Source organism: Salmo salar, chromosome 17 (assembly GCF_965601325.2).
Source record: "Salmo salar chromosome 17, fSalSal1, whole genome shotgun sequence".
Classification (NCBI taxonomy): domain Eukaryota; kingdom Metazoa; phylum Chordata; class Actinopteri; order Salmoniformes; family Salmonidae; genus Salmo; species Salmo salar.
The window spans coordinates 5,772,589-5,788,388 of NC_138307.1; positions in this window are offsets into that span (position 1 = coordinate 5,772,589).

Sequence of the window (15,800 nt, forward strand, 5' to 3'; positions counted from 1 at the left end):
TTGGCTCGGTATTGTTTGCCTCGAAGCGAGCAAAGAATGTGTTAAGTTCATCTGGGAGGCTTCGGTGGGCACCACACAGCTGGATATGCCTTTGTAATCTGTGATAGTCTGTATTCTTTGCCACGTGTCTCGAGTCTGAGTTGTCGAACATCAATTCAAGTTTGAGTCCGTATTGTCTTTTTGCGCCCCTAATGGATTTGCAGTGCTCTTACCTGCTTGCCTTGTACACGTCACGCACTACCAAGTCATGAGGGTTTGTTCTGCTGGCATTGAATGATGTCTCCGTTCATCCAATGTTTTTGGTTGTGGTATGTCCGGATTGTTATTGACACTTGGGAAGATAGCGCCATACTGTATGGCTGTCGTTTTGTGAGCTCCGACTCAACTTTTCTATTTTATGATTCTTTTGGTGTTTATCTTGACCTTTTTTGCACTAAATGTATCTGCTATCATTTTTCATGATCGGCAAGAACTTTTGAACATCAGATCGGCAGTTACTAACGTCTTTTCCGGCTTCAACTTTGACTTTGACTCATCTTCCCTGGCATCTTTGTGTAATTCTGACATAATTTTCAGGCTATCCAAGAGTAAACGGCGGCGAAAGGGGGAAGCTATCAAACGGACTCTCGTAACTGCAATATTCTCTGATTTTCTGAAACATGGCTTTCGGACAAGATACCCCCTATTGCTATCCAACTCGATGGATTCTCTATTCACTGAGTAGACAGGACATTGGATTCAGGGAAATCGAGAGTGGGATGGGTATGCCTCTTCATCAACAGCAAATGGTGTGCTGACTGTAGCGCAGTGGAAGCCTTAACCCATTGTTCACCCATCTTGGAATACCTGATGGTCAAATGCCGATCCTTCTAGCTCCAGAGAGTTTATCTGTTATCGTGACTGCTGTATATATTCAGCCTCAGGACAAGAAAAACAACTAGCTGCCACTTAATGAACTGAACAAGACTATAAACATGCAGGAAACCATGCACCCAGAGGCTGCTTTCCTTGTTGCCAGTGATTTTAATTCCACGTCATTAAGACACATAATGCCCAACTTCCATCAACACGTCTCCTTTGCCACTAGGGGCGTTAAAGTCCTAGACCATTGCTACTCTACCCACAAGCAAGCATACAAGGCCCTCCCTCGTCCCCTCTTCGGCAAATCAGATGACACTGTACTCCTGCTTCCTGTTTACAAGCAGTAGCTCCAATTGAAAGTACCCATGACGCACTCTGTTGAGAAATGGTCATCCAAATCGAAGGCTATGCTACAAGCCCTGACTGGAATACTGGATGTGCAGGGACTCTGCCATAGCCTCGACGAGCTAAGCACCTCTGTCACCAGCTTTGTTAGGAAATGCATCACTGACGTTGTCCCCACAGTGAAGGTTCGCTGCTTCCCCAATCAAAAACCCTGGATTAACACAGAGGTTGGTGCTAAATTAAAGGATAGGGCTACTGTGCATGGCTATCGCAGCCAACCCCGAGGCTATGGCTGAGGACACGAACAAGTACAAGAATTCCCACTACAACCTCCGCAGAGCTATATAGGAACAAGGTGGAATCCTATTACACAAGCTCTGACGCCCGACACATGGCAAGGGCTACAGTCCATTCTGGATTACAAAGGAAGACCGAGCTGTGATCTACCCAACAATGCCTCTCTACCAGACAAACACACGCTTCGACAAAAACAACACTGAGCAGTACACAATGGCCCCCGCTGACCCAGGGGACTGGGTGATCACGCTCTCCGAGGCCGATGTGAATAAGGTTTTTAACTTCTTTGGGATAGTGGGCAGTATTTTCACGGCCGGATAAAAACCGTACCCGATTTAATCTGGTTACTACTCCTGCCCAGAAACTAGAATATGCATATAATTAGTAGATTTGGATAGAAAACACTCTAAAGTTTCTAAAACTGTTTGAATGGTGTCTGTGAGTATAACAGAACTCATATGGCAGGCCTAAACCTGAGAAGATTCCATACAGGAAGCGCCCTGTCTGACAATTTGTTGTCCTTCTGTTGCATCTCTATCAACATTACAGCATCTGTGCTGTAACGTGACACTTTCTAAGGCTTACATTGGCTCTCTAAAGCCGCCAGAAAGTGGAATGGGGTGTCTGCTGTCTCTGGGCAAAGTACAACAGCAGAGTTTGTAAGTGGATTGTTTGAGAAAATTGAATTGTGGTATTTTAGTTGCTTTTGTACTTCGCGCCGTGCGATGCCATTGGCTGTTGGCTAGGGGTTCCGCAGGCAGAAAGGGGTTCCGCTAGCGGATTGTCTGTCCTCAACAGGTTAATCAGGTCAAAAGGGCGTGGGGCGGGACAGTATTCCAGGGCACTTTCTCAGAGCATGTGTAGAACAGCTGGCAGTTATATTCATGATCATTTTCAACCACTCCTTGTCCCAGTCTGTAATCCCCCACATGTCGCAAGCTGAACACCATCATTCCTGTTCCCAAGAACTCTATGGCTACCTGCCACAATGACTATCACCCTGTAGCACTCACACCCAACAGATCCATAGACGATGCAATCTCAATTACACTCCACACTGCCCTTACTCACCTAAAGAAGAGTACATATGTGAGAATGCTGTTCATTGACTACAGCTCTGTGTTTAACACCATAGTCCACTCCAAGCGCGTCACCAAGCGTGGGACCTATAGAACTTTTTGAGGATCTGGGGACCCATGCCAAATCTATTCAGTCTCCTGAGGAGGTAAGGTTTTGTCGTGCTCTCTTCACGACTGTTTTGGTGTGTTTGGACTAGAGGTTGACCGATTATGATTTTTCAACGCTGATACCGATTATTGGAGGACCAAAAAAAGCTGATACCGATTAATCGGTGGATTTTATATATACTGCTCAAAAAAATAAAGGGAACACTTAAACAACACATCCTAGATCTGAATGAAAGAAATAATCTTATTAAATACTTTTTTCTTTACATAGTTGAATGTGCTGACAAAAAAATCACACAAAAAGAATCAATGGAAATCCAATTTATCAACCCATGGAGGTCTGGATTTGGAGTCACACTCAAAATTAAAGTGGAAAACCACACTACTGGCTGATCCAACTTTGATGTAATGTCCTTAAAACAAGTCAAAATGAGGCTCAGTAGTGTGTGTGGCCTCCACGTGCCTGTATGACCTCCCTACAACGCCTGGGCATGCTCCTGATGTGGTGGCGGATGGTCTCCTGAGGGATCTCCTCCCAGACCTGGACTAAAGCATCCGCCAACTCCTGGACAGTCTGTGGTGCAACGAGGCGTTGGTGGATGGAGCGAGACATGATGTCCCAGATGTGCTCAATTGGATTCAGGTCTGGGGAACGGGCGGGCCAGTCCATAGCATCAATGCCTTCCTCTTGCAGGAACTGCTGACACACTCCAGCCACATGAGGTCTAGCATTGTCTTGCATTAGGAGGAACCCAGGGCCAACCGCACCAGCATATGGTCTCACAAGGGGTCTGAGGATCTCATCTCGGTACCTAATGGCAGTCAGGCTACCTCTGGCAAGCACATGGAGGGCTGTGCGGCCCCCCAAAGAAATGCCACCCCACACCATGACTGACCCACCGCCAAACCGGTCATGCTGGAGGATGTTGCAGGCAGCAGAACGTTCTCCACTGCGTCTCCAGACTCTGTCACGTCTGTCACGTGCTCAGTGTGAACCTGCTTTCATCTGTGAAGAGCACAGGGCTCCAGTGGCGAATTTGCCAATCTTGGTGTTCTCTGACAAATGCCAAACGTCCTGCATGGTGTTGGGCTGTAAGCACAACCCCCACCTGTGGACGTCGGGCCCTCATACCACCCTCATGGAGTCTGTTTCTGACCGTTTGAGCAGACACATGCACATTTGTGACCTGCTGGAGGTCATTTTGCAGGGCTCTGGCAGTGCTTCTCCTGCTCCTCCTTGCACAAAGGCGGAGGTAGTGGTCCTGCTGCTGGGTTGTTGCCCTCCTACGGCCTCCTCCACGTCTCCTGATGTACTGGCCTGTCTCCTGGCAGCGCCTCCATGCTCTGGACACTACGCTGACAGACACAGCAAACCTTCTTGCCATAGCTCGCATTGATGTGCCATCCTGGATGAGCTGCACTACCTGAGCCACTTGTGTGGGTTGTAGACTCCGTCTCATGCTACCACTAGAGTGAAAGCACCGCCAGCATTCAAAAGTGACCAAAACATCAGCCAGGAAGCATAGGAACTGAGAAGTGGTCTGTGGTCCCCACCTGCAGAACCACTCCTTTATTGGGGGGGTCTTGCTAATTGCCTATAATTTACACCTGTTGTCTATTCCATTTGCACAACAGCATGTGAAATTTATTGTCAATCAGTGTTGCTTCCTAAGTGGACAGTTTGATTTCACAGAAGTGTGATTGACTTGGAGTTACACTGTGTTGTTTAAGTGTTCCCTTTATTTTTTTGAGCAGTGTATATTTGTAATAATGACAATTACAACAATACTGAATGAACAATGAACCCTTTTATTTTAACTTAATATAATACATAAATAAAATCTATTTAGTCTCAAATAATTAATGAAACATGTTCAATTTGGTTTAAATAAAGCAAAAACAGTGTTGGAGAAGAAAGTAAAAGAGCAATATGTACCATGTAAAAAAGCTAACGTTTAAGTTCCTTGCTCAGAACATATGAAAGCTGGTGGTTCAATATTCCCAGTTCTTCAATATTCCCAGTTAAGAAGTTTTAGGTTGTAGTTATTATAGTAATTATGATGCGTCAACTATTTATTTCTATACCATTTGTATTTCATATATCTTTGACTATTGGATGTTCTTATAGGCACTTTAGTATTTCCAGACTATTCTCGGGAGTTGATAAGCTTGAATTCATAAACAGCGCTGTGCTTCAAGCATTGCTAAGAGCTGCTCACAAACGCAGTAAAGTGCTGTTTGAATGAATGCTTACGAGCCTGCTGCTGCCTACCACCGCTCAGTCAGACTGCTCTATCAAATATCATATTGGTCATTAATATGGTAAAATCCGGGAACTATCATTTCGAAAACAAAATGTTTATTCTTTCAGTGAAATACGGAACCATTCCATATTTTGTCAAATGGGTGGCAACCCTAAGTCTAAATATTGCTGTTACATTGCTCAACCTTCAATGTTATGTCATAATTATGTAAAATTGTGGCAAAATAATTACGGCCTTTGTCTTTGATAGGAAAAAACAAACTGTTGACTATACCCTGACTCTGCATGCACTGAACGCAAGAGAAGGGACACAATTTCCCTAGTTAATACTGCCTGCTAACATGCATTTATTTGAACTAAATATGCAGGTTTAAAATATATACTTCTGTGTGTTGATTTTAAGAAAGGCATTGATGTTTATGGTTAGGTACATTTCTGCAACGAATGTGCTTTTTTTGCGAATGCGCTTTTGTTAAATCATCACCGGTTTGGCGAAGTTGAAGTAGGCTGTGATTCGATGATAAATTAACAGGCACCGCATTGATTATATGCATTGGAGGACAAGCTAGTTAACATAGTAATATCATCAACCATGTGTAGTTAACTAGTGATTATGTGAAGATTGATTGTTTTTAATAAGTTAAGTTTAATGCTAGCTAGCAACTTACCTTGGTCGACCTCTAGTTTGGACCATGATAGTTTGTTGGTGATGTGGACACCAAGGAACTTGAAATTCTCGACCTGCTCCACTACAGCCCCGTCGATGTTAATGGGGGCCTGTTCGACCTGATATTTCCTGTAGTCCACGATCAGCTCCTTTGTCTTGCTCACATTGAGGGAGAGGTTGTTGTCCTGGCACCACACTCTGACCTCCTACCTATAGGCTGTCTCATCATTGTCGGTGATCAGGCCTACCACTGGTGTGTCGTCAGCAAACTTAATGACGGTGTCAGAGTCGTGTTTGGCCACGCAGTCGTGGGTGAACAGGGAGTACAGGAGGGTACTAAGTACACCTCCCTGAAGGGCCCCAGTGTTGAGGATCAGCGTGGCAGACTAACCTTACTACCCTTGTTGCCTACCCTTACTACCCTTGATGCCTACCCTTACCACCTGGGGGCGGCCCGTCAGGAAGTCCAGGATCCAGTTGCAGAGGGAGTTACTTAGTCCCAGGGTCCTTAGCTTAGTGATGAGCATCGTGGGCACTATGGTGTTGAACACTGAGCTGTAGTCAATGAACAGCATTCTCACATACGTGTTCCTTTTGTCCAGGTGGGAAAGGGCCATGTGGAGTGCGATTGAGATTGCGTCATCTGTGGATCTGTTGGGACGGTATGCGAATTGGAGTGGGTCTAGGGTATCCGGGAGGATGCTGTTGATGTTAGCCATGATCACCCTTTCAAGCACTTCTTGGCTACCGACGTGAGTGCTACGGGGCGGTAATCATTTAGGCAGGTTACCTTCGCTTCCTTGGGCACAGGGACTATAGTGGTCTGCTTGAAACATGTAGGTATTACAGAGTCGGTCAGGGAGAGGTTGAAAATGTCAGTGAAGACACTTGCCAGTTGGTCCACGCATGCTTTGAGTACACATCCTGGTAATCCGTCTAGCCCCGCGGCTTTGTGAATGTTGACCTGTTTAATAGTCTTGCTCACATCGGCTACCGAGAGCGTTATCACACAGTCATCCAGAACAGCTAGTGCTCTCGTGCATGCTTCAGTGTTGCTTACCTCGAAGCGAGCATAAAAAGCATTTAGCTTGTCTGGCAGGCTCGCGTCACAGGGTAGCTTGCGTCTGGGTTTCCCTTTGTTGTCTGTAATAGTTTTCAAGCCCTGCCACATCCGACGAGCGTCAGAGCCGGTGTAGTAGGATTCAATCTTAATCCTGTATTGACGCTTTGCCTGTTTGATGGTTCGTCTGAGGGCATAGCGGGATTACTTATAAGTGTCTGGATTACTGTCCCGCTCCTTGAAAGCAGGAGCTCTTGCCTTTAGCTCGATGCGGATGTTGCCTGTAATCCATGGCTTCTGGTTGGGATATGTACGTATGGTCACTGTGGGGACGACATCGTCGATGCACTTATTGATGAAGCCGATGACTGAGGTGGTATACTCCTCAATCTCATTGGATGAATCCCGGAACATATTCCAGTCTGTGCTAGCAAAACAGTCCTGTAGCGTAGCATTCGCATCATATGACCACTTCCGTATTGAGCGAGTCACTGGTACTTCCTGCTTAAGTTTTTGCTTGTAAGCAGGAATCAGGAGGATAGAATTATGGTCAGATTTGCCAAATGGAGGGCGGGGGAGAGCTTTGTATGCATCTCTGTGTGTGGAGTAAAGGTGGTCTAGAGTTTTTTTTTCCTCTGGTTGCACATAAAAATTTGGTAAAACTGATTTAAACCTGCATTAAAGTCCCCGGCCACTAGGAGATCTGCTTCTGGGTGAGCATTTTCTTGTTTGTTTATGGCCTTATAGAGTTGGTTGGGTGCGGTCTTAGTGCCAGCATTGGTCTGTGGTGGTAAATAGACGGCTACGAATAATATAGATGAGAACTCTCTTGGTAGATAGTGTGGTCTACAGCTTATCATAAGGTACTCTACCTCAGGCGAGTAATACCTCGAAACTTCTTTAATATTAGACATCGCGCACCAGCTGTTATTGATAAATAGACACACACCCCCACCCCTCGTCCTACCAGACGTAGCTTCTCTGTTCTGCCGGTGCATGGAAAATCACGCCAGCTCTATATTATCCATGTCGTCGTTCCATAACGACTCGGTGAAACATAAGATATTACAGTTTTTAATGGCCCGTTGGTAGGATAATCTTAATCGTAGGTCATCAATTTTATTTTCCAATGATTGCACGTAGCCAATAGAACGGATGGCAGTGGGAGTTTACTCGCTCGCCTATGAATTCTCAGAAGGCATCCCAACCTCCGTTCCCTTTTTCGCCGTCTTTTCTTTACGCAAATGACAGGGATTTGGGCCTGTTCCCAGGAAAGCAGTATATCCTTCTCGTCAGACTCGTTAAAGGAAAAAGATTATTCCAGTTTGAGGTGAGTAATCGCTGTTCAGATGGCCAGAAGTTATTTTTGGTCATAAGAGACGGTAGCGGCAACATTATGTACAAAATAAGTAATAAAAAAAATGTTACAAACAACGTAAAAAAAGAACAAAATATTACAGTTTGTTAGGAGCATGTAAAACATCAGCCATCCTTTTCGGCACCATCTTATCATATTAAACTATATACAGTTGAAGTCAGAAGTTTACATACACTTAGGTTGGAGTTATTAAAACTCGTTTTTCAACCACTCCACAAATTTCTTGTTAACAAACTATGATTTTGGCAAGTCGGTTAGGACATCTACTTTGTGCGTTACACAAGTCATTTTTCCAACAATTGTTTACAGACAGATTATTTCACTTATAACTCACTGTATCACAATTCAAGTGGGTCAGAAGTTTACATACATCAAGTTGATTGTGCCTTTAAACAGCTTGGAAAATTCCAGAAAATGATGTCATGGCTTTAGAAGCTTCTGATAGGCTAATTGACATACTTTGTGTCAATTGGAGGTGTACCTGTGGATGTATTTCAAGGCCGACCTTCAAACTCAGTGCCTCTTTGCTTGACATCATGGGAAAATCAAAAGAAATTAGCCAAGACCTCAGAAAAACAATTGTATACCTCCACAAGTCTGGATCATCCTTGGGAGCAATTTCCAAACGCCTGAAGGTACCACGTTCATCTGTGCAAACAATAGTACGCAAGTATAAACACCATGGGACATCGCAGCCGTCATACCGTTCAGGAAGGAGACGCGTTCTGTCTCCTAGAGATGAACGTAATTTGGTGCAAAAAGTGCAAATTAATCCCAGAACATCAGCAAAGGACCTTGTGAAGATGCTGGAGGAAACCGGTACTAAAGTATCTATATCCACAGTAAAACGAGTCCTATATCGACATAACCTGAAAGGCCGCTCAGCAAGGAAGAAGCCACTGCTCCAAAGCCACCATGAAAAAGTTTGCAACTGCACATGGGTACAAAGACCGTACTTTTTGGAGAAATGTCCTCTGGTCTGATGAAACAAAAATTGAACTGTTTGGCCATAATGACCATCATTGTGTTTGGAGGAAAAAGGGGGGCTTGCAAGCCGAAGAACACCATCCCAACCGTGAAGCACGGGGGTGGCAGCATCATGTTGTGGGGGTGCTTTGCTGCAGGAGGGACTGGTGCACTTCACAAAATAGATGGCATCATGAAGGAGGAAAATTATTTGGATATATTGAAGCAACATCTCAAGACATCAGTCAGGAAGTTAAAGCTTGGTCGCAAATGGGTCTTCCAAATGGACAATGACCCCAAGCATACTTCAAAGTTGTGGCAAAATGGCTTAAGGACAACAAAGTTAAGGTGTTGCAGTGGCCATCACAAAGCCCTGACCTCAATCCTATAGAAAATATGTGGGCAGAACTGAAAAGCGTGTGCGAGCAAGGAGGCCTACAAACCTGACTCAGTTACACCAGCTCTGTCAGGAGGATTGGGCCAAAATTCACCCAACTGATTGTGGGAAGCTTGTGGAAGGCTACCCGAAACGTTTGACCCAAGTTAAACAATTTAAAGGCAATGCTACCAAATACTAATTGAGTGTATGTAAACTTCTGTTGCCACTGGGAATGTGATGAAATAAATAAAAGCTGAACTAAATCATTCTCTCTATTATTCTGACATTTCATATTCTTACAATAACGTGGTCATCCTAACTGACTTAAGACAGTGATTTTTTTACTAGGATTAAATGTCAGGAATTGTGAAATACTGAGTTTGAATGTATTTGGCTAAGGTGTATGTAAATTTCCAACTTCAACTGTACACACTATATATATATTTTACGGACACAATCTATTTTACAACAGTTATATTTTGTTTGTTTTTAGTCCTGGCCTCCCTCTTTGTCTGATGTACATCCAGTTTGATTTCTATTTGCCATATATTTGTAACTGTGCTATTACAAAAAAGCTCTGAACCTATATACATTTTACAGACCCTGTATGTTTTACATTGGTTCTCTTGTTCTTATTAGTCCCACCCTTCAGCTCCATTCAACCCCTCCCATCTATCCCTTAACACCATCCATATTGGATTTCTATTTGCCATATATTTTTCAACTGTGTTGTGATGCTTCATAAAAGTTCTGAACCTTTCTATTCTCATTGTTTCTACAGATTGTAAATTAAAGATAAATTTTTTTGCTAAAATAATTTTTATGTTATTGATTGACTATGACTTTTTAAATCACCCAGTATTGCTATCTGCATGTCACGGCTGTCGAAAGGAGCGGACCAAAGTGCAGCGTGGTTGTAGTTCCACATTTTATTTAATCCATGAAACTTTGCAATACATAAATAACTGAATATGACAAAACAACAAACCGTGATGCAGCGAGAAACAAACACTGCTCAAAATAATAATAACCCACAAAACCCAGGAAGAAAAACCCCTACTTAAATATGATCTCCAATTAGAGACAACGAGGACCAGCTGCCTCCAATTGGAGATCAACCCAAAAAACAACAACATAGAAATAGAAAACTAGAACTAAACATAGATATAGAAAACATAGACAACAAAAACACAAAACACCCCCTGTTACACCCTGACCTACTCTACCACAGAAAATAACATCTTATTATGGTCAGGACGTGACACTGCAGCATTAGATCTAGGTAAATATTACAATTCTTCATCCATTCCTGGACCTGTGATCAAAAACGAGCTACAGTTCATATGGACAGTACCAAAATAAATTATCTAATGACTCTGCCTCCTCACAGCAAAATCTGCAGAGCTGGGAAGGTTGTATCCCGCATATAAATAACATTCTATAGGTTGCAAGAATTTTGTATAGTCATTTAAGCTGAAAAATTCTAAGTTTTGGAATCCGGGTCCATTTTGTGTGTCAATTTATAAACCATGTGCCATGGAATTGGTACATCGAAAATCTCTTCCCAACTATTTTGCAATTTAAATGGTACAGCTGTCATTTATTTGGTTCTTAAAATGAAACTGGTATATATTTTTAATTATCCCAATTTTCTTTAACCAATTTTGGTCTTTAATGCAGGGCCGACAGACAAGTTCCTTACTTTTTCCCCTTTCCACTTGCTTCTTCTATTTTTGTGGTAATGCTGCAATTAGTTGGCTGTAATTTTGGGTAGAGCAGACATTTCCATAAATCTGTGTTAGCTGCATGTGTGACATAACTCTACCAGTCCCATTTATGATATAATTTACAAAGATTATACCTAATTTATACTTTTTTTGTGAAAAAAATAATATTCTTCAATTAGTATATTTGAGTTGAACCACAATATTTGTTAAAGAACACAGACACTGGACAGAGGAACTCTGCCTAGAAGGCCGGAGTCGCCTCTTCACTGTTGATGTTGAGACTGGTGTTTTGCGGGTACTATTTAATGAAGCTGCCAGTTGAGGACTTGTGAGGCATCTGTTTCTCAAACTAGAGACTCTAATGTACTTGTCCTCTTGCTCAGTTGTGCACCGGGGCCTCCCACTCCTCTTTCTATTCTGGTTAGAGCCAGTTTGCGCTGTTCTGTGAAGGGAGTAGTACACAGCGTTGTACGAGATCTTCAGTTTCTTGGCAATTTCTCGCATGGAATAGCCTTCATTTCTCAGAACAAGAATAGACTGACGAGTTTCAGAAGAAAGTCTTTGTTTCTGGCTATTTTGAGCCTGTAATCAAACCCACAAATGCTGATGCTCCAGACACTCAACTAGTCAAAAAAAAAGGCCAGTTATATTGATTATTTAATTAGAACAATGGTTTTCAGCTGTGCTAACATAATTGCAAAAGGGTTTTCTAATTATAAAATTGCCCTTTAAAATGATACACTTGGATTAGCTAACACAACATGCCGTTGGGACACAGGAGTGATGGTTGCTGATAATGGGCCTCTGTACACCTATGTAGATATTCCATAAAAAAACTGACGTTTCCAGCTACAATAGTCATTTACAACATTAACAATGTCTACACTGTATTTCTGATCAATTTGATGTTATTTTAATGGATAAAAATGGGCTTTTCTTTAAAAAACAAGGACATTTCTAAGTGACCCCAAACTTTTGAACGGTAGTGTATCTAAAGCTTAAATTGACAGATTTTTATGGGGACCTTTTTATCATGCTAAATTGATTTCAGCGGGGACGCGGACATCGACCCTAGGGGGTTTAAATATTTTGTCTTGCCCAGTCACCCTCTGAATGGCACACATACGCAATCCATTCCTCAAATGTCTCAAGGCTTAAAAATCCTTCTTTAACTTGTCTCCTCCCCTTCATCTACACTGATTGAAGTGGATTTGATAAGTGGCATCAATAAGGGATCATAGCTTTCACCTGGATTCACCTGGTCAGTCTGTGTCATGGAAAGAGCAATGTTTTGTATACTCAGTGTATATTCCTCAATGTTGATAGATGAAACCTGGTTGGATGACTCTTTGAACATATTCATTTTAACATTTTACATTTTAGTCATTTAGCAGACGCTCTTATCCAGAGCAACTTACAATTAGTGCATTCATCTTAAGATAGCTACGTAGGTGAGACAACAACATATCACAATCGTATCAAGGTGGACATTTCAGAGTTTCTTAGTTCCGACTAGTGCCATTAACACAGCATAATTCATGCTGCTAATAAGCTATTTGCAACTTCCTGTCTATTTATAATGTTATTTGTCATTGGGGGTTTTTTTCACTGCCAATTTCTCACACAATGTGTGCCACCAAAGCCCCATATACTACCCACCACTGCGACCTGTATGCTCTCGTTGGCTGGTCCTCACTACATATTCGTCGCCAAACCCACTGGCTCCAGGTCATCTATAAGTCTTTGCTAGGTATAGCTCCGCCTTATCTCAGCTCACTGGTCACCATAGCAACACCCACCCGTAGCACGCTCTCCAGCAGGTATATTTCACTGGTCATCCCGGAAGCCAACACCTACTTTGGCCACCTTTCCTTCCAGTTCTCTGCTGCCAATGGCTGGAACGAATTGCAAAAATCACTGAAGTTGGAGACTTATATCTCCCTCACTAACTTTAAGCGTCAGCTGTCAGAGCAGCTTACTGATCGCTGCAGCTGTACACAGCTCATCTGTAAATAGCCCATCCATCCAACCAACTACCTACCTCATCCCCATATTTGTTTTTGTTTTTCTGTTCTTCTGCACACCAGTATTTCTACTTGCACATCCTCATCTGCACATATACCACTCCAGTGTAAATTGCTAAATTTTAATTACTTCGCCACTATTGGCCTATTTATTGCCTTACCTCCTTACTTAATTTGCACGCACTGTATACAGAATTTTCTATTGTGTTTTTGACTGTACGATTGTTTATTCCATGTGTAACTCTGTGTTGTTGTTTTTGTCACACTGCTTTGCTTTATCTTGGCCAGGTTGCAGTTGTAAATGAGAACTTGTTCTCAACTGGCCTACCTATGAAGGTGAAATATATATATATATATATATTTAAATAGACAATTATTTGGTTACAAATTTAACTGAGTTCCTAGTTCCGACTGGGAAATTTCACTTGATTGACCCTCCAAGTCAGAGTTACAAGTGAGAAACTACTGTATAATGGATATCTATTTTAAGTATCATCTCACCACATCATATGTTAAAGCAATTTGTCAGTCTATGACACAGTCGATGACGTGGCATGCAACCATTGGTTGTTGCATCGTCTTGCCTTAGCTGTGGAACTCGCCATTTCTCTGAACGAGCCCTTTCACGTCATGTCGGAAACTCAGACATTTCTGACTTGCTTACTCGTTGTAGAAAGACGATACCCGAGTTTCCCACTTGGGAAGCATCGGAATCAACAAATAGGAAGTCAAGCAAATAACTTCATTTAATTTTAACTCGGAGGTCCTGAGTTTCCGACATGACGTGAACGCGCATTGATATGTTTTAGGCTATTTTCAGACGTTAAGGAGCATCAGGTACTCCTGGAATGTCAACGAATGGCATGTCCATCATTTGGTGAGAAATTACACTGGTCACTCAAAACATTAGTAGAAAACTATTAATAAAGTAAAGTATAAAGGCCACACAAAAATACATAACTAATGATTTAGTAAATGGTTTATAAGGACCTATATTAAACGTCTTATGAATGGAGCAATACATTAACAATAAACGTTTTACTAATCCATTATAATTGCTTTATTGTGTGGAGCTATTATAAAGTGCTACCCTTGTATATTTTGTTTATCATTTTTTTGTTAAATGATAAACCAGTTGTACTTGCAATTCAGCTTGTTGCTACAACTTGTACAATGTTTTGGTGAAGAACGGTAAAAACCATTCTCTCTAAGGTGTCTGTGGAGAAGCATCTCTCTCCTTTTAAGGAAACGTTTGTCTAAGAAGCTGTCAGCTCTTCTTGATCCTCGCTTCAAGGCCTTCTGATGCCCAGAGCAGGTAGGCTACCGGCAGTAACCAACTTTGCTCCACAACCTCCCCAGCCTGCCATTGCACAAGAACCACCTGCAAAGGCAAGCAAGTTTTTAGCTTTGTTCTTACCCCTCAACCCCACACCTGCTGTTGTCCCCACAGAGGTATCAAACTACCTCTCTGCTCCTTGCCTGCTGGAAATGTCAGATCCCCTTGTGTTCTGGAAGGACAACGCCCCCGTTACCCGAACCTATCAAAGTTGACTGCAATGTATCTCCATGTCCCTGCATCCTCAGACCCAGTGGAATGGGTCTTCAGCATCACTAGTAGAACATTCAGGCCTGACCGTTGCTCAATGAGTGACAAAACATTTGCGATGGATGTTTATCAAACGCAATCACCATCTTAAATGATTAACCACTATCTAAATGTACCATTAAAGAACCATAGGATATGACCATGATGTAAAGAAATTCGGAAGAAAAACAATTCAACAATAAAATCTGTTTGGTTTACATTTGTATTACTTTCCATTATTTCAATTGATAAATGCTCGTTTAACATGTACATTTTTTCCCTTCTTCAATTTTCTTTAATCATTAAAAATTTAATTGTAGGCTATACATTAAGATTCATAACAGAAAGCCCTCCAAACCATGTGCTAATGATCATATATATTTTGAAATAACTTGCATATATTCAAATACCTTCGAATATGATTTATCTTTCTGAGAGGTATTCAAAATACTTTCAAATATTATTTGTTTTTCTGAGACCTGTATTCGAATATCAAAGGAAATAGTTGCCAATAGTTGCCTTCAGTTGATTCTCTAAGTTGGCATTTGAAATAAACGACAAAGTACATTTATTTTCTGCCCGGTCTGCTGTGTATGGTGGACTCCAAAGCAATCATACTCCATGGTCATTTAAAGCCTGCTACTAATATCACTATACTTTTTCCACCACTGCTTACTGGTGCTGTAGTTATGAGACAGTGAGCAAGACTGTGTTGAGCTCAGAACTTCAGAGTTATCATAGTGAATGAGTAAACATTTGTTTTTAGGATTTCTTTGAAAGATTGTGAGGCAGGGTTACTATCTTAATGATTTGGCCGGATTTTCCCCCCAGGTCTGTCCATTCATGAACTTTGCCTGATAATTGCGATAAAACACTTGAATGACATCTACAAATGGTTCACGATGGTAAGGATGTATGAACAGAAGGCTACGCAAAAGCGGGCATATTATTGCTGGGAATTACAGTACATACATTTACGCCACATTTTCTTTCGTTTTGTAGTTCCTCCTGAGGAACTCCCATTCTATACATAATTTTGACAGGCAAGTTGTCATCAATGT